The 24,756-nt window shown below is 50.0% G+C and overlaps 1 protein-coding gene across 2 annotated transcripts in view; it reads left to right on the forward strand.

The window, feature by feature from the left end:
* The first annotated feature begins 5,515 nt into the window (after nt 1-5,515).
* CNOT12 (CCR4-NOT transcription complex subunit 12) overlaps nt 5,516-24,756 on the forward strand; it is a 422,228-nt gene continuing 402,987 nt past the window's right edge. For both annotated transcript variants that reach the window (XR_014981070.1, XM_085651437.1), the window contains exon 1: nt 5,516-5,671. The gene's annotated coding sequence lies outside the window, so the exon portion shown is untranslated. The remainder of the gene's footprint in view (nt 5,672-24,756) is intronic.

A 24,756-nucleotide genomic window follows, 5' to 3' on the forward strand; every position in this document is an offset into this window, starting at 1 on the left:
CAATTAGAGACGGCAAAATAACAACCAATGTTCACATAAAGGAAACTGACAGGAACAGTAGTTTACATTTCAACAGCTTTCATCACTACTCATTAAAGACACACCTACCACTATCCCAATTCATTCGATTTAAAAGAATAACATCAGATCCGAATGACTTATCCTCCACCATCGACAATCAGATCATGAAATACTTAAAACGAGGATATCCTGAAAGTATATTACAACACACCAAAAACAAAGTTCAGTCCATGGACAGAGAATTGCTACTTCATCAAAAAGAAAGATTGGAGAAAAAACTTACAGTATGTGTACTTAAATATTCAGCTCAATCAAAACAGATCACCACCATCATGAGAAAACACTGGTCACTCATCACTGAAGAACCTGACTTACAACCCATAGTAGCCAATCAAATCACTTTTGCATATAAGAGATCAAAAAATCTAAAAGAATTAATCAAGAAACAATTAAATCAAGATGTTAAGACGATTCACAAAGGCATGAAAAGATGCGAGAACTGTACACATTGCAATAATGTGATAACTGGTCAACAATTCAGACATCCGATGACTGGACAAATGATTCCACTCTTACATTCAAGCACGTGTGACACAAAAGGAGTGATTTATGGAATAAAATGCCCCTGTGGTAAATTATACGTGGGGCAGACGGAACGAAAAATAAAAATCAGGATCACAGAACATAAAAGCAATATAAGAAATAAAAACCGCAAGTCCACATTGGCTATGCATTGGATAGAGGCTGGACACAACATTGCGCAATTACAATTCACCATATTAGAAGTGATCAAACCAAACTCATCGATGGACACTCACAAACAGAGATTAAGAGCAGAATATTTTTGGATCAGAAAAATGGCGAGCATGCAACCGGAAGGAATTAATGACAGAATTGAACTATCGTGTTTTTTGTAAAACCTGTGAGGATATATTGTTTGCCATCCTGCATAGAGAACACCTTTGAAGATGTTTGACAAAACTGGTCATTTACTATAGATATCAGTAGTTCGAATTTATTATTATCTGTTGAAGAATGTTTAAATTCTAATTTTTATAATAATGGTTCGTTTTCCACAACATTTATTTATTTATTCTTTATGTAGAATCACCATTACTATAGGTATAATTTGTTTTTGACTTCGTAAAGGAGCGACCAATGAGCGCGCCTCTACCGAGTTACAACAACATTTGTGTAATTGACAAGTGATTCTTGATAGGTTGAAATTAGGCGGGAGCTTCACCTACACGAATAAGAGAATCTGATAGGTTCTGGTAACCACTACATATGATTGGCTGTAGGCACGATGTGTCATCATGCTTTCAACCAATTAAGTCATGTATAAATATCACACACTAGGGCTGTTTTGTAAACTGAACTCGCATTGAAGGAGAGTTGGGAACTTCGTGTTGCACATGGAAGTAAGTAACCGGCAGACTTGCAAAGAATAGTTACGCTAGCTTTCAGCCTTCATCTTTTAGATATGTTAGCTTTTAGTCTTCATTTTTCAGATATATTTTTTGCAATTTGAATGTTAATGAATTGTAGTTAGCACGAACTTTATTTCATTAGGATTATCTTTTCAGGTGTTTTATTTAAACATTGACAGGGGTAATACAGGCACTGGATTTTCAAGGTATAGAGTTGTAAAGATTTTTAGACTTCGCCAACTGACAGAATAATGAAAACCTTATTATAAACGAGATACATTGACAATTTTTGTATATTAGATAGAGTCAAATACTGAAAGAGTATGATTAGACGACTGAATTGCTCATTATATTTCCTTTATTTTTCTGTTACAGACCCCTGAAGAAGGGTCTTTTTCATTGACCCGAAATGCATTGGGTAGTGTGAACATGTGAATATGTAAAAAGATTTAGTTGCTTTACTAAAGAAATGAGTAAACGTGACAATTTGAAGAATAAGAATAATAAATGAAATGAACATAAACACAATGGATTAAATGGATTTCTTTATAAAACAGATTAAATATGACTAGACCTTAACGGGTCTAAGGATAATTGTGCGCACCTGCTACTTGGAAGTGAGAGACGTCACTTTCCCCTGATTTCATATTACACTGGAGGTCATTGGAGGAAGTAGACCAAGATGAGTTATATTACACTGGAGGTCATTGGAGGAAGTAGACCCAGATGAGTTATATTACACTGGAGGTCATTGGAGGAAGTAGACCCAGATGAGTTATATTACACTGGAGGTCATTGGAGGAAGTAGACCCAGATGAGTTATATTACACCGGAGGAAGTAAGCTGGCCAGATAAGTTATATTGCACTGTGTTCATTGGAGGAAGTAAGCTGTGGGCAATGGCCCAGATGAGTTATATTACACTGGAGGTAATTGGAGGAAGTCAGATGCGGGCGCTGGCCCAGATGAGTTATATTACACTGGAGGTCATTGGAGGAAGTAGACCCAGATGAGTTATATTACACCGGAGGTCATTGGAGGAAGTAAGCTGGCCAGATAAGTTATATTGCACTGTGTTCATTGGAGGAAGTAAGCTGCGGGCAATGGCCCAGATGAGTTATATTACACTGGAGGTAATTGGAGGAAGTCAAATGCGGGCGCTGGCCCAGATGAGTTATATTACACTGGAGGTCATTGGAGGAAGTGACCCAGATGAGTTATATTACACTGAAGGTCATTGGAGGAAGAAGGCCCAGCTGAGTTATTTTACACTGAAGGTCATTGGAGGAAGTAAGCTGGCCAGATAAGTTATTTTACACTGGTGGTCATTGGAAGAAGTAAGCTGCGGGCGAAGGCCCAGTTGAGTTATTTTACACTGAAGGTCATTGGAGGAAGTAGGCCCAGATGAGTTATATTACACTAGTGGTCATTGGAGGAAGTCAGCTGCGGGCGCTGGCCCAATTGAGTTATTTTACACTGAAGGTCATTGGAGGAAGTAGGCCCAGATGAGTTATATTACACTGGAGGTCATTGGAGGAAGTAAGAAGGCCAGATAAGTTATATTACACTAGTGGTCATTGGAGGAAGTCAGCTGCGGGCGCTGGCCCAGTTGAGTTATTTTACACTGAAGGTCATTAGAGGAAGTAAGCTGCGGACGATGGCCCTGATGAATTATATTACACTGGAGTCCATTGGAGGAAGTAAGCTGCGGGCGAAGGCCCAGTTGAGTTATTTTACACTGAAGGTCATTGGAGGAAGTAGGCCCAGAAGAGTTATATTACACTGGAGGTCATTGGAGGAAGTAGACCCAGATGAGTTTTATTACACTGGAGGTCATTGGAGGAAGTAGACCTAGATGAGTTATATTACACTGGAGGTCATTGGAGGAAGTAAGCTGGCCAGATAAGTTATATTACACTGATGGTCATTGGAGGAAGTAAGTTGCGGGCGAAGGCCCAGTTGAGTTTTATTACACTGGAGGTCATTGGAGGAAGTAGACCTAGATGAGATATATTACACTGGAGGTCATTGGAGGAAGTAAGCTGGCCAGATAAGTTATATTACACTGATGGTCATTGGAGGAAGTAAGTTGCGGGCGAAGGCCCAGTTGAGTTATTTTACACTGAAGGTCATTGGAGGAAGTAGGCCCAGATGAGTTATATTACACTGGAGGTCATTGGAAGAAGTAAGCTGGCCAGATAGGTTATATTACACTGGTGGTCATTGGAGGAAGTGAGCTGCGGGTGATGGCCCAGTTGAGTTATATTACATTGGAGGTAATTGTAGGAAGTAAGATGTGGGCGCTGGCCCAGATGAGTTATATTACATTGGAGGTCATTGGTGGGAGCAAGCTGAAATGCATGCCCAGTTTTTGCCCCATGATGTTGGAGTTCATTGGCAAGACCAGGCTTCAGGTTCCGGCTCCATTGAGTTTCATGGTGTCATAGACCATTGGTGGGAACACACTGAAGTTATGACCCAAGTTGAGTTCCATGACATTGGCGATCACTGGGTGAAGCCTCCAATGAACTTCAGGTGCCAAAAAAGCCTCCGGGCTTCTGGGTCCAAGTAGAGGCTCTTCCCAGACTGTTGAATCTCGAATGGTGGAGCTGAAAGTATTGGTGAGTACTGCGGCTGCAGCAGGGCGGGATATACGATTGTACGATGAAGGTGATGCCTATGCACCTCTCCCGTTCCTGCCTTGCCGCCGGACTTCCTCAGCGCCCTCCTGCCTCGTCCCCGTCACTTCTCAGGGTGGAAGCCAGGCTCCACAAGGTTGTATTGTCTGATGTCTGAGTAGAAGATCATGGTGGCAGCCATTGTGTTGAGGTTACACGCTTGAAGCATGATGTCTTTAAAATGCTGGAGAGGGTCTGCCGCTCCCCATGGAGCCAAATGGCTGATAAGCATTCTGCCCACAGTTATTGCGCTGTGCCATCCCTTCAGACTCAAGAGAGTGGCGTGGTGGCACGAGGAATCTCACCAGAGGCTTCCTGCCTTAACCAAGATGGCCGCCCTGAATTTTTCTGATCTACTCCTCTCTTGTGGCTGTACAGAGTCTGCTGGTCAGAGGGCCTGAGGGCTCATCCACCCCAGTCATGAGACACTGGCTTGGCGAGCCAGTCTAGAACCGCTGGCCCTCCCCCACTGCTCTTTCTTTTTGAGTAGAGTTTCATATTTTAATAAAGTATCAGAGTTGCAAGATAAAACTGAATGAAGACTTGACAGCTACAGCTGCTCCCAGAAGTGGCCAGGCCGGGTTCTGGGAGCATTTGTTAAGCCAAGCTGGCCAACAGCGAAGAAAGGTGTCTAGAAAGAGGGAGACTGGGAGAGAAGGTAAGAGGCAGAAGAGACAGCAGACGAGAAAGAGAGAATCAGTGAGTTAGAGAAGAGAAATAGAGAGAGGGAGGGATAAAAAGAGAAACTGAGAAAGAGAAGGGAGAAAGGAATAGAGATGGAGAACGGAATGGTATAAGAGAGGTAGAGATAGGGAAGAAAGATAGAGTGAAGTGGGAGACAGCTATAAATAAGGAAAGCATTGAGCTGGGGAGTTGTGGAGGGCGGGGGTCAAATCTGGTCGGGAGCAAGAGGGAATGGGAAAGAGAAGAGTGGGAACATAGGAGGGGGAGTTGAAGACAGGGGCGGAGGAGGGGTGCAGGGCCAGCTGCGAGGCAGAGATAGGGAGAGATCCTCTCCAGATGTGAGATCTTGGCTCTCTCGTGACAGAATCCTGTTTGCTGCTGTGACGACAACAGCAAAGGAATTTCCCTCACCGAGGGAGGGAAGGAGGGAGCGCGTGAAGGAGGGAGCTGGGGATTGAGGGTGTGAACGAGTGAGGGAAGGAGGGAGCGCGTGAAGGAGGAAGCGGAGGAAGGAGGGTGTAAACGAGGGAGCGCGTGAAGGAGGGAGCGCATGAAGGAGGGAGCGTGTGAAGGAGGGAGGGGTGAAGGTGGGAGCGGGGGAATGAGGGTGTGAACGAGGGAGGGATTTGTGGATAGAAAGAAGGGAAAGAGGGCGGAGGGTGTGAAGACGCGAGGGCGGGGAGGGAATGAGGGAGGCTGCCATGGGAGGGAATGAGGGAGGAGGTGCGGAGGGGGCGTGAAGGAGGAAGCGGAGCAGGGAAACGTGAAGGGAGAGCAGAGGAAGGTGGGAGCGGCGAGAGGAGGGGGATCGGAAGGGGACACCGGAGGTGGGGGGAGAGGAACCCCCGAGGAGGGCCAGGTAAGGAGGGGTGGGGTCATATCTGTCCGTCTGCGCAGCGGAGCGAGCCCTGGGGGAGGGACAGCTGCCCGGTGCGGAGGGTGAGCCCTGGGGCAGGGGTGCAGCAGCCCCGGTGTGGAGGGTGAGCCCTGGGGACAAGGGTGCATCCACCGCCGGAGGGTGACCCTAGAGAGAGAGGGAAGGGGTGACCCCAGGGGCAGGGGTGCAGCAGCCCCGGTGTGGAGGGTGAGCCCTGGGCCAGGGGTGCAGACACTCTCAAGGCGCTGTGGAGAGAGGTGCAGACACTACAGGGGGTGACCCCAGGGACAGGGGTGCAGCCACCACCGGAGGGTGACCCTAGGGAGAGAGGGGAGGGGTGGCCCCTGGGGGCAGAGGTGCAGCCGCCCAGTGCGGAGGGTGAGCCCTCGGGACAGGGGAGCAGCCACCACCGGAGGGTGACCCTAGGGAGAGAAGAACAGGCACTTCAGGGGGCGGGGGTGACTCTGGGGAGAGAGATGAGGGGTGACCCCAGGGGCAGAGATGCATACACCCCTGGTGCCGAGGGTGAGCCCAGGGGGCAGAAGTGCAGCCACCACCGGAGGGTCACCCTAGGGAGAGAGGTGCATACACCCCTGGTGCCGAGGGTGAGCCCAGGGGCATTGGTGCAGCCACCACCGGAGGGTCACCCTAGGGAGAGAGGTGCATACACCCCTGGTGCTGAGGGTGAGCCCTGGGGGCAGAGGTGCAGCCACCACCGGAGGGTGACCCTAGGGAGAGAGGTGCATACACCCCTGGTGCCGAGGGTGAGCCCTGGCGACAGTGGTGCAGCCGCTCCCAGGCCGCTGGGTGAACATGTGGAGAGAAATGCAGGCACTGCCGTGGGTGACACTAGGGAGAGAAGAACAGGCACTACAGGGGGCCGGGGTGACCCTAGGCGAGAGAGGTGAAGCCACTACAGGGGGGTTGACCCAGAGGGGGGACAGAGGTGCATGCACCCCTGGTGTGCCGGGTTCACCTGGGACAGAGGTGCAGCCGCTGTCGAAGCTAGTGTCACCGTAGGGAGAGGGGTCCACCCTCTCCCGGGGAGGGGCCTTGTGGCCCCAGGGAGGGACGTGCAGGCACCCCCGGAGTGTAGGGAGACAGCCAGGAACTTTGGCGGCCACGCCACGGTGCAGGGAGAAAGGTGCCCCCGAGTATGCGGAGGGTGCTGGGGGCAGGGAAACCCCGTGATGGGTGCAGCAGCCTCAGGGGGAGGTGGAGTAGGGAGGGGGGGGGCAGCGATAGACGCAAGGGGTGACCTGCAGCCATGTCGGGGGTGCGGGGTGCTGGTGCGCATAAGGGGTTTTCTGGGGAACATGTTATAAAGATTTGCACCGTGCCACCGATGTCAGCCCCCGCCTCGGCACAGGGGGCCCGGCCCCCGGGTGCGAACCGCACCCCGCAGAGTTGAGCCCCCCGCGGTGCTGGGCTGTGGGGCAGAGTCTGGGGCAGTGCCCCGCCGCCCTGCTGTGACTAAGAGACTGCTGAGTGTTGCAATCCCGGGTGCCTCCCTTTCCATGTGTGTGACTGTGTACACAGGCTCGAGGGGGAGGAGCAGAGCCCTGGAGGTGACACGAGAAATGAGGGAGTAAGAGGGGAGAAGAGATGGGAAGAGAGGAGGCAGGCCAGGGCGAGCGAAGAAAAGAGAAAGGAGACGGGGAGGGAGAGGAAAGAGGAGCAACAGGGCCTGGAACAAGTAACAGGAACTTGAGAGGGAGGATCAGGAAAAGAGAGAACGCAACGCAGAGACACGTACAGGGCGGGCAGGAATCACGAAGATGGGAAGAATCAAAGGGAAGGAGATACAAGAGTGATGGAGAAAGTGAGATAAAGAAAAGGGAAAAGGTGGCAGAGATGCGGAGGAAGAGGGAGGAAAGGAGGCGAATTGAGAATGAAGAAGAAAGGAGACAAGAGAAAAACAAGCGAAAGGGAGGGAGCTGTGAAGGTGAGGAGTGGAGAACGGAGGGAGACGAAGGAAGCAGAGAAGAAGAAATTGTACAGAGGGAGAGAAGGAGGCCGGCGTGAGGAGAATGACAGGAAGAGCGTACATGACCCCCGTTTGACCCTTCCGCACACACGGCCGGCACCTCGGGCCTTCCCAGGCCTCCTGTTTATGTAATAGGTGCACTTTGTAAAACGAACGAACCTCTAGAATGCTCACTACCCCTCCTCTGTGCGCCCAGGGGTCACACAATGCCCTTCCGGGTCACCGCCTCTTGACTTCCTTTTGCCTGCTAGGGCCCGTGGTCGCAGACTGGACACACATTTGCAGATGTGACGTCACAGCTGACACAATACTGCACATCTGCATATATCCGACATTGCCTCCAGAACTGGGCACCCTAATCTAGAGCTCACCACGATGGCTAACACAACACTCCAGAAGAGTTCTGCAGATCTAGGCACAGTATTCTAGATGTAAATTCCAGAACAGGACACAGTCCTCAAAATGTGCACGCGAGATCGGACGCAACACTTCATATATGTCCTCTAGAACCGGGCACTGAACTTGTTATTGTGTCCACAATGGTGCACAAGACTTCAGATATGTTTACCCAAAGTGTGCCACAGCTGTCCAGAAGTGGTGTTCAGAACTGGACACAATATTCCAGCTGCGGCCACAGCAGTTAAGATGTGGTGTTCAGAACTGAACAAAATACTCCAGATGAGACCTTGCAAACTGTACTGATACACTCCAGGTGTGGTGCCCTGAACTGGACACAGTATTCCAGATTGAGAACTGTATTACGACACTCAAGAAACGGCGTCCGGAGCAGGACATAATATTCCAGATGCACCCTTTGGAACTGTACTACTACGCTCCAGATGTGGCATTCAGAACCGGTCACAGTATTCGAAATGCAGCCTTGAGAACTGTACTACTACAGTACAGATGTGGCATCTGCTACTGGACACAATATCCAGATGTGGCCTTGAGATCTTACTACTATACTCCAGATGGTGTGTTCAGAACTGGACACAATATTCCAGATGCAGCCTTGAGAACTGTAATAAAACACTGTAGACAATATTCCAGGCGAGGTCACAATATCCAGATGTGGCCTTGAGATCTTACTACTATACTCCAGATGTGGTGTTCAGAATGGGACACAACATTCCAGATGCCACCTTAAGAAAAATACTACTACACTGCAGATGTGGCATCTCGCACTGAACACAATATTACAGATGTGGCCTTTGGAACTGTACTATTACACTCCAGATGTGGCATTCAGAACCGGTCACAGTATTCGAGATGCAGCCTTGAGAACTGTACTACTACAGTACAGATGTGGGCATCTACTACTTGGCACAATATCCAGATGTGGCCATGAGATCTCACTACTATACTGCAGATGTTGTGTTCAGAACTGGACACAATATTCCAGATGCGGCCTTAAAAACTGTACTAAAACACTGTAGACACAATTCCAGATGAGGTCTTGAGAACTGTACCGCTACACTCCAGATGCGGAGTCTGGAACTGGGCATAATATTCGAGATGAGGCATTGAGAACTGTACTACTACACTCCAGGTGTGGTGTCTGGAACTGGACATAATATTCCAGATGTGGACTTGAGAACTGTACTACTATACTCCAGATGTGGTGTTCAGAATGGGACACAATATCCCAGATGCAACCTTGAGAAATATACTACTACACTGCAGATGTGACATCTGCCACAGAACACAATATTCCAGATGTGGAATTGAGAACTGTACTACTAAACACCAGATGTAGTGTTCAGAACTGGACACAATATTCCAGATGCAGCCTTGAGAAATGTTCTAAAACACTGCAGAAGTGGCATCCAGGACCGGATATAATATTCCAGATGTGGCCGTGAGAACTGTACTACTATACTCCAGGTGTGGCGACCCGAACTGTACACAATATTCCAGGTGAGGCATTCAGAACTATACCACTACACTCCAGATGTGGTACCCAGAACTGGACACAATATTCCAAATGAGGCCTTCCGAACAGCACAACTATACTCCAAATATGGTGTCCAGAACTCGGCACAATATTCCAGGAGAGGCCCTGCGAACTGTACAACTGCACTTTAGATGTGGTGCCCAGAACTGGACACAATGTCCCAGATGAGGCCCTGAGAACTGTACTGCTACACTCCAGATGTGAAATCCGGAACTGGACACAATCTTCCAAATGTGGCCTTGAGAACTGTACTATTACACTCCAGATGTGGCATCAAGAACTGGACACAATATTCCAGATAAGGGCTTTGGAACCGTATTACTAGACTCCAGATTCGATATCCAGAACCGGTCACAATATTCCAGATGTGGCCTTTGGAACTGTACTACTACACTCCAGATGTGGCATTCAGAACCGGTCACAGTATTCGAGATGCAGTCTTGAGAACTGTACTACTACAGTACAGATGTGGGCATCTACTACTTGGCACAATATCCAGATGTGGCCATGAGATCTTACTACTATACTGCAGATGTTGTGTTCAGAACTGGACACAATATTCCAGATGCGGCCTTAAGAACTGTACTAAAACACTGTAGACACAATTCCAGATGAGGTCTTGAGAACTGTACCGCTACACTCCAGATGCGGAGTCTGGAACTGGGCATAATATTCGAGATGAGGCATTGAGAACTGTACTACTACACTCCAGGTGTGGTGTCTGGAACTGGACATAATATTCCAGATGTGGACTTGAGAACTGTACTACTATACTCCAGATGTGGTGTTCAGAATGGGACACAATATCCCAGATGCAACCTTGAGAAATATACTACTACACTGCAGATGTGACATCTGCCACAGAACACAATATTCCAGATGTGGAATTGAGAACTGTACTACTAAACACCAGATGTAGTGTTCAGAACTGGACACAATATTCCAGATGCAGCCTTGAGAAATGTTCTAAAACACTGCAGAAGTGGCATCCAGGACCGGATATAATATTCCAGATGTGGCCGTGAGAACTGTACTACTATACTCCAGGTGTGGCGACCCGAACTGTACACAATATTCCAGGTGAGGCATTCAGAACTATACCACTACACTCCAGATGTGGTACCCAGAACTGGACACAATATTCCAAATGAGGCCTTCCGAACAGCACAACTATACTCCAAATATGGTGTCCAGAACTCGGCACAATATTCCAGGAGAGGCCCTGCGAACTGTACAACTGCACTTTAGATGTGGTGCCCAGAACTGGACACAATGTCCCAGATGAGGCCCTGAGAACTGTACTGCTACACTCCAGATGTGAAATCCGGAACTGGACACAATCTTCCAGATAAGGGCTTTGGAACCGTATTACTAGACTCCAGATTCGATATCCAGAACCGGTCACAATATTCCAGATGCAGCCTTGAGGACTGTGCTACTACACTACGGATGTGGCACCTGAAACTGGACACACTATTCCAGAGGTGGCCTTAAGAACTGTACTACTATACTCCAGATGTGGTGTCCATAACTGGACACAATATGCCAGATGAGGGCTTGAGAACTGTACTACTACACTCCAGGTGTGGTGTCCGGAACTGGACACAATATTCTAGATGTGGCCTTAAGATTTGTACTACTATACTCCAGATGTGGTGTCCAGAACCGGACACAATAGTCCAGATTAGGGCTTGAGAACTGTATTACTACAGTGTAGATGTGGCATCTGCAACTGGACACAATATTCCAGATGAGGGCCTGAGAACTATACTACTATACTCCGAGTGTGGTGTCCGGAACTGGACACAATATTCCAGATGTGGCCATAAGAACTGTACTACTATTCTCCAGATGTGGTGCCCATAACTGTACACAGTATTCCAGATGTGACCTTGAGAACTGCACTGCTACATGCCTGGTGTAGCGCCCAAAATTGGACACAGTCTTGCAGATGTGGCCTTGAGAACTGTACTACTACATTTCATATGTGGCATACGGACTGGACACAATATTCCAGATGAGGGCTTGAGAACTGTATTACTACACTCCAGGCGTGATATCCAGAACTGGTCACAATATTCCAGATGTAGCCTTGAGGACTGTACTACTACACTCCTAATGTGTTGTCCAGAACTGTGTACAATATTCCAGAAGAGGCCTTGAGAATTGTACTTAATACTGCAGACTAGGCCTCTAGAACAGGACACAATATCCCTCATGCGGCCTTCTGACCGGTACTGCTACACTCCAGATGTGCCTCCAGAACTGTCCACAATATTCGAGATGAGGCCTCTTGAAAACTGTAAAGCTACACTCAAGATGTGGCACCCAGCGCTAGACACAGCATTCCAGATGTGACCTTGAGAACTATATTTAATATTCCAGACTAGGCCTCTAAAGCAGGACACAGTGTTCCAGATGAGGCATTGAGAACTGTACGATTGCACTCTAAGTTTGGAAGCCGGAACTGGGCCCAATATGCCAGATGAGGGCTTGAGAACCTTACTACCACAGTCCAGGTGAGCCATCGAGAACTGGACACAATACTCCAGATGTGGCCTTGAGAACTGTACCTAATACTCCAGACAAGGGCTCTACAATGGGACACAGTATACGAGAAGGTGTTCCGGTAAGGGTCGGGGAGAGGGTGAGAGAGGTAGGTGTGAGGCCCTGATGTGCAAAGGGAAGATATTCCATGTTTTCCGTGCATTGTGGGAGAGGGCTAGGCCTCCAGTTCTGCTTTTGTTGATAAGGGTGTGTGTGCGAGGGAGAGTGAGGCCGAGTGCAGGAGTCTGCTGGGTTGGTGGAAGTGCACGTGGCTGTGGCGGTGTGCAGGTCCTATGTTGTGCAGTGGTCTGTATATATGTGCGTGAGGAGTTTGAATTGGCAGCATTTGTCCATCAGTAGCCAGCGAAGCTCTCTGAGGTGTGGGGCGATGTGGGTGCGGCAGGGAAGGTTTAGGACGAGTCTTGCTACCGCGTTCTGGATGGTCTGAAGTCGGTGGAGGAGGTGTTTAGAGATTTCGGCATAGAGTGCATTGCCCTAGTCTAGCCTGCTAGTGACCAGGGCTTGAGTGTTGAGGCACCTAGTGTTCTTGGGGATCCAATTGAAGGTTCTCTGAGCCTGCGGAGTATGTGGACGCAAGAGGAGCTGACCCCATTGACCTGTGCTGCCATGTTGAGTTTGTCGTCTAAGATGATTCCCAGCTCTCTTGCGTGGTTGGTAGTAGTTGATGTGGGGCCAAACTCTGACGGTGATTCCCAGCTCTCTTGTGTGGTTGGTAGGAGTTGATGTGGGGCCAAACTCTGACGGTGATTCCCAGGTTTCTTGCGTGGTTGGTAGTAGTTGATGTGGGGCCAAACTCTGACGGTGATTCCCAGCTCTCTTGCGTGGTTGGTAGGAGTTGATGTGGGGCCAAACTCTGACGGTGATTCCCAGGTTTCTTGCGTGGTTGGTAGGAGTTGTTGTGAGGCCAAGCTCTGACGGTGATTCCCAGGTTTCTTGCGTGGTTGGTAGGAGTTGTTGTGAGGCCAAGCTCTGACGGTGATTCCCAGGTTTCTTGCGTGGTTGGTAGGAGTTGTTGTGAGGCCAAGCTCTGACGGTGATTCCCAGCTCTCTTGCATGGTTGGTAGGAGTTGTTGGGAGGCCAAACTCTGACGGTGATTCCCAGGTTTCTTGCGTGGTTGGTAGGAGTTGTTGTGAGGCCAAGCTCTGACGGTGATTCCCAGCTCTCTTGCGTGGTTGGTAGGAGTTGTTGGGAGGCCAAACTCTGACGGTGATTCCCAGGTTTCTTGCGTGGTTGGTAGGAGTTGTTGTGAGGCCAAGCTCTGACGGTGATTCCCAGCTCTCTTGCGTGGTTGGTAGGAGTTGTTGGGAGGCCAAACTCTGACGGTGATTCCCAGGTTTCTTGCGTGGTTGGTAGGAGTTGTTGTGAGGCCAAGCTCTGACGGTGATTCCCAGCTCTCTTGCGTGGTTGGTAGGAGTTGTTGGGAGGCCAAACTCTGACGGTGATTCCCAGGTTTCTTGCGTGGTTGGTAGGAGTTGTTGGGAGGCCAAGCTCTGACGGTGATTCCCAGCTCTCTTGCGTGGTTGGTAGGAGTTGTTGGGAGGCCAAACTCTGACGGTGATTCCCAGGTTTCTTGCGTGGTTGGTAGGAGTTGTTGTGAGGCCAAGCTCTGACGGTGATTCCCAGCTCTCTTGCGTGGTTGGTAGGAGTTGTTGGGAGGCCAAGCTCTGAAGGCCAGCAGGTGGAGTACCAGGGGGAGCTTCTGTTGCCAAAGATTAGGGCTTCCAAGTTGAGTGTTAGGCAGTTGTTTTTCATCCACTTTGCTACCCTGATCTTTCATTCCCTGATAGAACCGTAGACTATATTCCAGATGCGGATTTGTGAACTGTACCGCTATACTCCAGATGTGGCATCAGAACTGCACACAATATTCTTGATGAGGGTTTGAGAACTGTACGACTACACTCCAGATGGGGTGGCCAGAATTGGACACAATATTCCAACTGCAGCCTTGTGAACTGCACTACTACACTCCAGATGTGGCGGCCAGAACTATACTTAATACTCCAGATTTGATTCCTCGGGTAGAGGAGAGTGAGGAGATAGAAGGAAAGAAAAAGAGGAACAAAAGGGAGAGAGAAGCATGAATAGAGATGAGTGAGAAGCATGACATGCGAGAGAGACACGAGTGAAGAGAGAGAGAGCTGACTCCTCACGCACAAGGAGCACCCAATGGGTAACCACCAGTGGCGTCCGGCACCGATCGTGGATGGCGAGGCGGGGGCAGGGGAGAGGGGATGTAGAAAAAAATAGTAACTTACCTTATCCCCGCCGCGACTCTCCTCTGCAGGACTCCGCCGAACAAGAATTAGGAATCGAGAGCAGAGGCCTGAGCACACGTTCTAGAGTAACAAAATGATCAGTGGATCCTGTGAACTTCAATCAATATCATCCGAAGTAGACATGAGTTCATATTTCAATGAATTTATTCCTTAATGTGAAATAGAAACAACCAGCCAACACGTGTTTTGTCACAATGGGAAGTATCCCGTGACTTCTTCAGGGCTGTAGGGCAGGAATCAACTTCCTGTGTGATCGAACTGCCGGTGATAATTCCAACCCGACCAGACTTGAGAATAAAGATTCGATTAGAGTACTGGTGATCCAAAATGGTACGAAAGTTAAAGGGAGAAACATAGGTGAAGGAAGTCCCAAGGAGTCCAGTGCCCGAGAGGTTGTAGGCGGCGGGTATGCCACTCTACCATGCAATCCTTATCCTGAGTGCAGGATGCGGGACCAGCTAATCGAATCTTTATTCTCAAGTTGAAATATGAACTCATGTCTACTTCGGATGATAGTGATTGAAGTTCATAGGATCTACCGATCATTTTGTTACTCTAGAACGTGTGCCCAGGACTCTGCTCTCATTGTCTGTGTGGGTTTCTACCCACACACAAACAGGGGTCATAGGGTATATCCTCTGGCCTGGCAGCACTGTAATTATCAGTAAAATCCACACACACTGACGCGCACTAGATAGAGCGCCACACTTCCTGGCATAAAAAATCCCTACGCAGAATCACTATAAGAATTAGGAAGCACCCAGGCTCCCCTAAGCACCCAGGCTCCCCTGACCAATCACAACACTGCAATGCAGCGTTGTGATTGGTGTCAGTGCCCATTCAGTGCTTAGACTGAGACTGGGGGCCTGGGGGTGTGGACATGTTCTCCATGCAGGCTGTAATGCAGCCTGTATAAAGAACATGCAAAGTGCGCATGACTGTTTGGCCAGTCCCAGAGGGCCGGCCAAACAGTCATTGAACACTTGGAGTGAGCAAACCACTCCTCCCCTGCCCTCCTCTGAGAGCAGAGCGCCCCGCCCACCCGCCCGCATAGCAGCACGGAAATATAAAATGATAATAACGTTGTTATTATTTATGTTTCCTTTATTTACACTGCTTAAAAGCAGTAGGGCGGCGCGCCTCTGCCTTATTGGAGGAGCCGCCACTGGCTAATCACAAACCACTTGCTGAGCGACAGACTCCCAACCCCATTTAGCAAGCCAGCAGCCCCTGCCATATCTGAGAGCGCTGAAGAGCAGGGCAGGGCCACACCAGAAGCATGACGTGTTATAGTGCAACCCACAACACAGCACCACTCCCACTCCCACTGCACGCCACACTACACCCCACAGAAGTCCTGCAGTGCCAAGCACACTACCCACCACCATGTCAAGGCAGCCATCTCTCACTGATCCAACGGCACCCAGGGCACCACACCTCAAATTATAAGCAACCCACTGCCCCCTTACTCACCTCACTGCAAGACCCAACATGACACAAAGCCACTCTTCAGACCCTGCACCGCAGCTGGCCATAGAGCCCTGGAGGTGCCTTAGATTTATCCCTAAATACCCCAATAGAGGTAGGAACATAACTGAAAAACATTGGAGAGGCACATCAAACACCCACCAGGGAGATGCAACTGCAAAGAATCAACCCCTGGAGCAAAGAATGATGGGGCGGAGTGTCTGGGAGCTAGAAGGCTTAGAAAGGGAAATAGTGGGTCAGGGAGAAACAGGAACAACAGGAACCGTGAAAACGAGGTCAGGGAGACACAGGAACCGTGAACAGGAGGACAGAGAGACACAGAAACTGGCAACACAGGGTCAGGGAGACACAGGAACCATGAACACAAGGTCATGGAGACACAGGAACTATGAACACGAGGTCAGGGAGGCACAGGAACCGGCAACACAAGGTCATGGAGACACAGGAACCATGAACACGAGGTCATGGAGACACAGGAACCATGAACACGAGGTCAGGGAGACACAGGAACCGGCAACACGAGGTCAGGGAGACACAGGAACCAGGAACACAAGGTCAGGGAGACTCCGGAAACGTGAACACCAGGTCAGTGAGACACAGTAACCAGCAACACTAGGTCAGGGACACAGAGGAACCATGAACACGAGGTCAGGGAGACAGAGGAAGCATAAACACGAGGTCAGGGAGACACAGGAACCGTGAACACGAGGTCAGGGAGACTCAGGAACCCTGAACACGAGGTCAGGGAAACTCAAGAACCATGAACACGAGGTCAGGAAAACACAGGAACCAGCAACACGAGGTCAGGGAGACACAGGAACAATGAACAGGAGGTCAGCGAGACACAGGAACCGTGAACAGGAGGACAGGGAGACACAGAAACTGGCAACACAGGGTCAGGGAGACACAGGAACCATGAACACAAGGTCATGGAGACACAGGAACCATGAACACGAGGTCAGGGAGGCACAGGAACGGGCAACACAAGGTCATGGAGACACAGGAACCATGAACACGAGGTCATGGAGACACAGGAACCATGAACACGAGGTCAGGGAGACTCCGGAAACGTGAACACCAGGTCAGTGAGACACAGTAACCAGCAACACTAGGTCAGGGACACAGAGGAACCATGAACACGAGGTCAGGGAGACAGAGGAAGCATAAACACGAGGTGAGGGAGACACAGGAACCGTGAACACGAGGTCAGGGAGACTCAGGAACCCTGAACACGAGGTCAGGGAAACTCAAGAACCATGAACACGAGGTCAGGAAAACACAGGAACCAGCAACACGAGGTCAGGGAGACACAGGAACCAGCCACACAAGGTCATGGAGACACAGGAACTTGGAACACGAGGTCAAGGAGATACAAGAACCAGAGACATGAGGTCAGGGAGGCACAAGAACAAGGAACATGAGGTCAGGGAGACACAGGAACTAGGAACACAAGGGCAGCGAGGCACAAGAATTGTGAACACGAGGTCAGTGAGACACAAGGACCAGGAATACAGGGTCAATCAATCAACCAGGGAATTGTAAGCACGCTACTCACCTGCGAGGGTCTCAAGGCACCGGGGGTGAGGGGTCAACAGTTTCGTTCAGCTGAAGAGCCAGGTCTTGAGAGCCTTCTTGAAGGTGTTCAGGGACGGGGCGCGTCTGATTTTGGTCAGGAGCTTGTTCCAGGCCTTGGCTGCAATGTGGGAGAAGGATCTCCCTCCTGCTTTGCCTCTGTGGACGCGGGGGGTTTCGGCGAGGACGAGCTGGGCAGATCGGAGGTTCCTTTTGGGTACGTGGAGGATGATTCTGTCATTGAGGTGTTGGGAGCCCGTGTTGTGTATGTATTTGTAGGTGTGGATGATTATCTTGTAGGTGACTCTCTTCTCGACGGTTAGCCAGTGGAGTTTTTGTAGGTGTTATCTAATGTGCTCGTGCCGAGGGACACCGAGGATTAGTCTGGCAGCGGTGTTCTGAATCGTCTGGAGCTGGCGGAGAAGAGACTTGTTTATGCCGACGTAAAGGGCGTTTCCGTAGTCCAGTCTGCTGGTGATGAGCGCGTGGGTGACTGTCATCCTTGACTCGAGGGGAATCCATTTGAAGATCTTACAGAGGATTTTGAAACAGCTGGAGGCGACGGTGTTGACCTGATGGTTAATGGAGAGGGAGGAGTCGAGTATGATGCCAAGGTTTCTAGCATGGTCCATAGGGATCAGGGGGGTACCGAGGGTGGTGGGCCACCATGTGTTGTTCCATGCCGAAGGGGTGTTTTCGAGGATGAGGACTTCTGTCTTCTCCGAGTTGAGCTTTAGGCAGCAGTTCCTCATCCAGGCTCAGATGTTCTGCATTCCTTCCTGGAAGTTGATTCTGGTGGTGGCGGGGTCCTTGGTGAGGGAGATGATGAGCTGGGTGTCGTCCGCATAGGATATTATGTTGAGGCCGTGCTGACGGACGAGGGTGGCGAGGGGGGCCATGTAGATGTTGAAGAGGGTAGGGCTGAGCGATGATCCCGGTGGGACTCCGCAGTAGATTTCCGTGGGTTCGGAGAGGAAGGGCTGCAGTCTGATCTTTTGGCTTCTGCCGGTGAGGAACGATCTGATCAAGTCGAGGGTGGTTTCTTGTATTCCGGCATTGTGTAGTCTGACTGTGAGTGTGCGGTGGGAGACGGTGTTGAAAGCTGCTGACAGGTCGAGTAGAATCAGGGCTGCGGTGTGGCCTTGGTCTCGGAGGGTGCTGATGTCGTCTGTGGCGGCAAGTAGGGCGGTCTCGGTGCTGTGGTTACTGCGGAATCCAGACTTCAAAGGGTCGAGGTTGGGGTGATCTTTGATGAACCTAGTTCTGCGTTGACTGTCTTCTCCGTGCCTTTTGCCGCAAAGGGGAGGAGCGAGATGGGCCGATAGCTCTTAAGGTCCGATGGCTCTGCTGAGGGCTTCTTGAGCAGGGGCATGACTTCTGTGCGTTTCCAGTCGTCGGGGAAGGTGCCAGTCTTGAAGGTGGTGTTGATGGTGCGTTGTAGTTCAGGTGCGATGGTGGTGGTGGCTCTGTGGTAGATGTGTGGTGGGCAGGGGTCTTTGGGGGCCCCTGAGTGGATGCCTTTCATGGTTGAGGCGGTTTCTTCGGTCGTGGTCGGCGTCCAGGAGGAAATGGTGGGCTGGCTGGTTTTGCCGGTGGTCGGGGTGACTGTGGAGTTGGGCATGTGGCTGTTGAAATTGTCATTGAGGTTTTTGATTTTCAGGTGGAAGTAGGATCCGAGCTTGTCACAGAGGTGCTGGGAGGGGGTGATGTCTGTGGCTTCGCTGCGGGGCTTGGAGAATTCCTGGATGACGCTGAAGAATTCCTTGGAGTTGCTGGAGTTGGTAAGGATTTTGTTGTGGATGAAGGTCCTCTTGGTGGTTCTAATGCGTTAGTGGTAGTTTGTCATAGCGTCCTTGTAGATGATGTAATTTTCAGGTGTCTTGTTTCTCCAGTTCTTCTCCAGGCATCTGCAAGTGCGTCTGGTTTCTTGGAGGTCAGTGGTGAACCAGGCAGCTTTTCGGGAGCACTCTTTATCGGGGTTGCTTAGCGGGGCGAGCTTGTCTGTGCAGTTGGAGATCAACGTGTGGAATTCCCTGGCTGCGAGTTTGGCATTGGTTGCGGTGGTGGGGGTTGTGCGGTTGAGGGTGGAGTTGAGTTTCTCCTGGGTGACTGCTCCAGTTTCTTCGCGGGGTCATGGAGCGGGTTTGGGTGGCTTTGGTTTGTCGACGAGGTAGTGTGGTCCATGGGGGTTGTGTGGTGTGACGAAACGGACGCTGTTTCCTCCTGTGGAGATGGGGTCGTGGGTGTGTCCTGCCTTGTGGGTCGGTGTGGTGACGAGTTGTTTCAGTCCGATGTTGGCGACGTTGTCACGCAGGGTGGTGGAGTTGGGACCGCTGGGGTTGTCCGGGTGGAAGTTGAGGTCTCAAATGAGTATGTAGTCCATGGTGGCGTGGGGTGTGACGAGGTCGGTGATGGTGTTAGGGAAGAGGTCCTGTGTGTCTGAAGGCAAGGGTGCCATGCAGTGTGGAGTTGGGGCTGGTCTGGATCTGGAAATACAGGTGCTCGGCGGCGGGGAAGGGTTCACTGGAAGTGGTGAGGCAGAGGTAGCTTTTGTGTGTGATGGCAACGCCGCCTCCCGGGTGGTTGGGGCGGTCCTTCCTCTGGATCTTGTATCCTTCTGGGATGGAGGTGTCAGGGGCAGAGGAGGCGTTGGTCCAGGCTTCTGTGAGGAAGGCCACGTCGGGTGAGACTGAATTCACAATGTTCCAGATCTCCACGGCGTGTCTGTGCAGGGAGCGTGTGTTGAGGAGGATGCATTTTAGGGTGTCGGTGGTGTTTGCAGCCGGGGCATCAGTGGTGTTGGCTTCCTGGGCGGTGGTTAAGGTCTGGCGGCAGTGGCGGCAGGAGAACTGGCCGTGGGTTGAGTTTGGAGTGGACTGTTGGCAGTTGTTGTGTCTTCTAGGGTTTAGTGCGAGGAGGGTGGCTGCTTTGGAGCGGTGGATGGTTCGAGATCCAGGGTTCCTGACGCTGGTCGTGAACTGGCGCAGATGGGCTTGCCTTTGGCGCGCCAGCAGTGCGCCTGCTGCGCGGGGCCGCGCAGCGTCTGCCATTAAATAGGGGGAGGGACGTGTAGCTGGGAGGCGGGAGCGTGACCCGGCAGAGGGGAGGGGCCGCAGGGGCAGCAGCAGCAGGGAGGAGCAACATAGGAACACAGGGTCAGGGAGCCATGGGAACCAAGAACACAAGGGCAGGGAGACACGAGAACCTGGAACAATCGGTTAGGGAGACATGGGAACTAGGAACACAAGGTCAAGAAAATTTAGGAACTAGGAACACAAGGTCAGGGAGACACAGGAACCAGGAATACGAGGTCCAGGAGACACAGGAACCAGGAACACAAGGTCAGGGAGACACAGGAACCAGGACACGAGGTCAGGGAGATACAGGAATATGAGGTCAGAGAGACATGGTAACCAGGAACACAAGGGCAGGAAGACACAAGAACCTAGATCAATAGGTCAGGTAGATATGGTAACTGGGAACACGAGGTTAAGGAAACATGGGCAGCGGGAAGAGAAGGTTAAGGAGACATGGTAACTAGGGAGCACCGGGTCAGGGAGACAGAGGCACCGGGAACATGTGATCAAGGAAACACTGGAGCACGGAACACAAGGTCAAGGAGACACAGGAACACAAGATCAGAGAAACACATGAACCAAGAACACTAGCTCAACTAGACACGAAAACCGGGAACACAAGGACAAGGAGACACAGGAATCGGGAACACAAGGTCAGGAAGAAGCATGAACCCGGGAACACAACATCAAGGGAAACATGAGAACTAGAAACACAAGGTCAGGGAGACGCGAACAGAAATAGAGGTCAGAGAGTCAAAGTACTGGAAATTTGAGGCCAGGGAGAAACAGGAGCACCACGTCAGAGAGACCTGGGAACATGAGGTCAGTGCAGTGACAGATTGGGATAAAAAATGGTCCCAAGCACCAAAATAAAAGTGGCCCCCATAAGCAAACAAGATAGCTAAACAAGCATTGGCATAGCCAATAGGTCTCGCCTTTGGGACCTTATAACAGTTGCATGACTAAATACTTATAAGGTCCCAAAAGCGAGACCTATTGGCTATGCCAAGCAGCCGTGCGGCCGCGAAAGTGATCGCGATCAAACATGAAAGCGGCCGCGAAAGTGAAGATAATCGCGGTAAAGCACGGCGCGCGCGCCCGCGCACATGCACTGTAGCTCTAGGCTGGCCTGGTAACACTTTTTGGAGCCCTCTCAATAAGTCTCGCCAGACCAGCGCATGCGCTGGGTCAGGCGAGACCTAAAAAGTGACCCACATTTGTAAATCAGGCTAGTTTTAAACTTGTAAAGACACTATGTACCAGTATTTTGCAAGGTATGGGAGACTGCATGGATTTGTGTTCGGTGCAGGTGATGCTTGTGGTAATATCTGGAAAATTACAGTAAACACTGTCCTATCAGACCATTCGACCGGCCCATAAACTGCTAAAAAAATGCCCACACGCTGATCTGTCAGACCCTGCTTGCCTTATAGGCCAGCCCGACCCTGGTTCAGGGAGACACAAGAACCAGGAACACGAGGTCTGGGAGACACAGCAAACATGAAGGCGAGGTCAGGGAGACACAGGAACCAGGAACACGAGGTCAGGTAGACACAGGAACCAGGAACACGAGGTCAGGGAGACACAGGAACAGGGAGCACAAGGTCAGGGAGACACAGGAACCAGGAACACAAGGTCAGGGAGACACAGGAGACATGAATGCGAGGTCAGGGAGACACAGGAACCGGCAACATGAGGTCAGGGAAACACAGGATACATGAATGCGAGCTCAGGGAGACACAGGAACCGGCATCACGAGGTCAGGGAGACACAGGAAATATGAATGCGAGGTCAGGGAGACACAGGAACTAGGAACACGAAGTCAGGGAGACACTGAAACTGAGAGCATGAGATCAGGAAGATGCAAGAACCAGGAACACGAGGTCAGGGAGACACAGGAACCAGTAACACGAGGTCAGGGAGACACAGGAACTGGGAGCACAAGGTCAGGGAGACACAGGAACCATGAACACAAGGTCAGGGAAACACAGGAAACATGAATGCGAGGTCAGGGAGACACAGGTGATCCAGCGGCGTGCCAGCAACACATACTCCAATACCATATACTTACCTGGGCCCATACACACACAATTGAGTAAACCGCTGGAGTCAAAGTTTATGATTTTCCACAATTGAAGATTAGTTATTTCCTACTCTTAACTAACCTTTCACTGGTCAAAAAGTTCTTTCCTCCGGTCGATGGACCATTAGTTGAACTAGTTGATGGTGAAGATTAACACTAACTCTATTTTATTCATTTGAAGTAAATAACCACAGACTCGGGAAGTTTTAAAACCTTTATCTAAATCAAATTCATGTGAACCATCTCAAATACACAGTGCATTCACCATCATACTTAGGAGAGAAAATGCAATTCAATTAGTTATTCATCAAACACATACTATGGAGTCACGCAATGATCGATGCTCAGAAAGGGAGAGGACAGAGGGAAAAGAACATCTGCAAATAACCTGAAAATTCAATTCAATTAGTTATTCATCAAACACATACTATGGACTCACGCAATGATCGATGCTTAGAAAGGGAGAGGACAGAGAGAAAAGAACATCTGCAAATAACGTGAAAATATCATTCCCAAGAATGGTGTGAAGCCCGACCCCCTGGCCAAGGGGCTGGCGAGGGTCCCCCGGGAAAGATTCAGGCGACAAAGACTTCAGCACAGGACTCAGGACTGGATAGATGACCTCTCGAATACCGACGGTTGCGTCGCACCCCTCTCTGACACTCTCTTCCTCCTCGAGATTCTTCCGCGATCTTCTTATCTAGCCCAATTAAATTAGGATAGAAAGTTCTGCATTCGGCTCTTCGTCGGCATCTCACAGCGTCTCTCCCAGCATCAGCATCTCCCACTACACTGACAGCATCCCGAGCTCTGCAGCATTCAGCAAATCTCCGTCTCTTGTGCTCACTAACTAACTAAAGCTATCTCAATTATACCTTTCGTTCTTCATGTACCACCCGCTAAAGTTTCAATATCGTAAACATTCGAAATCTAATTGGTCAGGCAAGGGGGAAAGATCATCACACCATGCTTACATGTCACCTTATTCAGTTAAACCATTGTTCACAAACCCATCCCCTTTGATTTTCAAGGATCATCCTTGAGTCCGACCTTATTTAATATCTACGTGTCGGACTTGGCTATGGGTCATCAAAACCCATGGGATGGGTGTGACATCTTACGCAGATGACACACAACTGGTGCTCGCACTCCATAACGACGGAGGAGCAATTGCAGCCAGCCTCCAAGACGGAATGTTGGCTATTGGTACTTGGATGGCCAACAACTGCCTAAAGCTGAACTCTGATAAAACTGAGGTATTGATTTTTGGTAATTTTTTCCCTGCATGATCCCCTACTTGGTGGCCAGCCAATCTGGGACCTCCACCGCCCCTTGTCTCGAAAGTCAGAAATCTAGGTGTCTTATTCGACATCAAGTTATCTTTTTCATTTCATGACAATGCAGTTGTCTCCTCTTCCTTCTATACCCTTGGGATGATTAAAAAACTCCTACCATTCGTTCCATCCAGTGCCGGAAAAACCCTTATTAGCACCCTAGTAATGTCAAAAATAGACTATTGTAATGGCCTCCTCCTCAATGCTCAGAAGAAGTTCATAAATAGACTACAGATGGTGCAGAACTCAGCCGCCAGAATGCTAACAAGCACCCCTAAGTATCAACCAATCTCAAACGTGGTCCGAAGACTTCACTGGCTACCGATAAGAAGCCGAGTTAAATTTAAAGCACTCTGCATCGCATTCAAAGCCATTCACAACACTGGACCTGAGTTTCTTAAGAGGGCTCTGTGTGTCTACAAGCCCAACCGACCCCTGCGATCCTCAGTAGCCAACCTCCTGAAGGTCCCTCGAACAAACAAAGTCTCCTGGAGCGACAGAAGATTCACCGTGGCCACAGCCAAGTTGTGGAACACCCTTCCCCATCACATTAAATCCTGCCCCACCCTGCTTGCCTTCAGGAAACTAGTAAAGACTACGCTTTTTAACTAATAACCACCTGCTCCCGGCGTGGTCTTCCACACAGTCCGCGGCACCGAGACACCCAAGGGTATTTGTGCGCGCTACAAATCGCTTAAATAAATAAAGCAGCTTGGTTTACCAG

This window comes from Triturus cristatus, chromosome 4_1 (genome assembly GCF_964204655.1).
Source record: "Triturus cristatus chromosome 4_1, aTriCri1.1, whole genome shotgun sequence".
Taxonomy (NCBI): domain Eukaryota; kingdom Metazoa; phylum Chordata; class Amphibia; order Caudata; family Salamandridae; genus Triturus; species Triturus cristatus.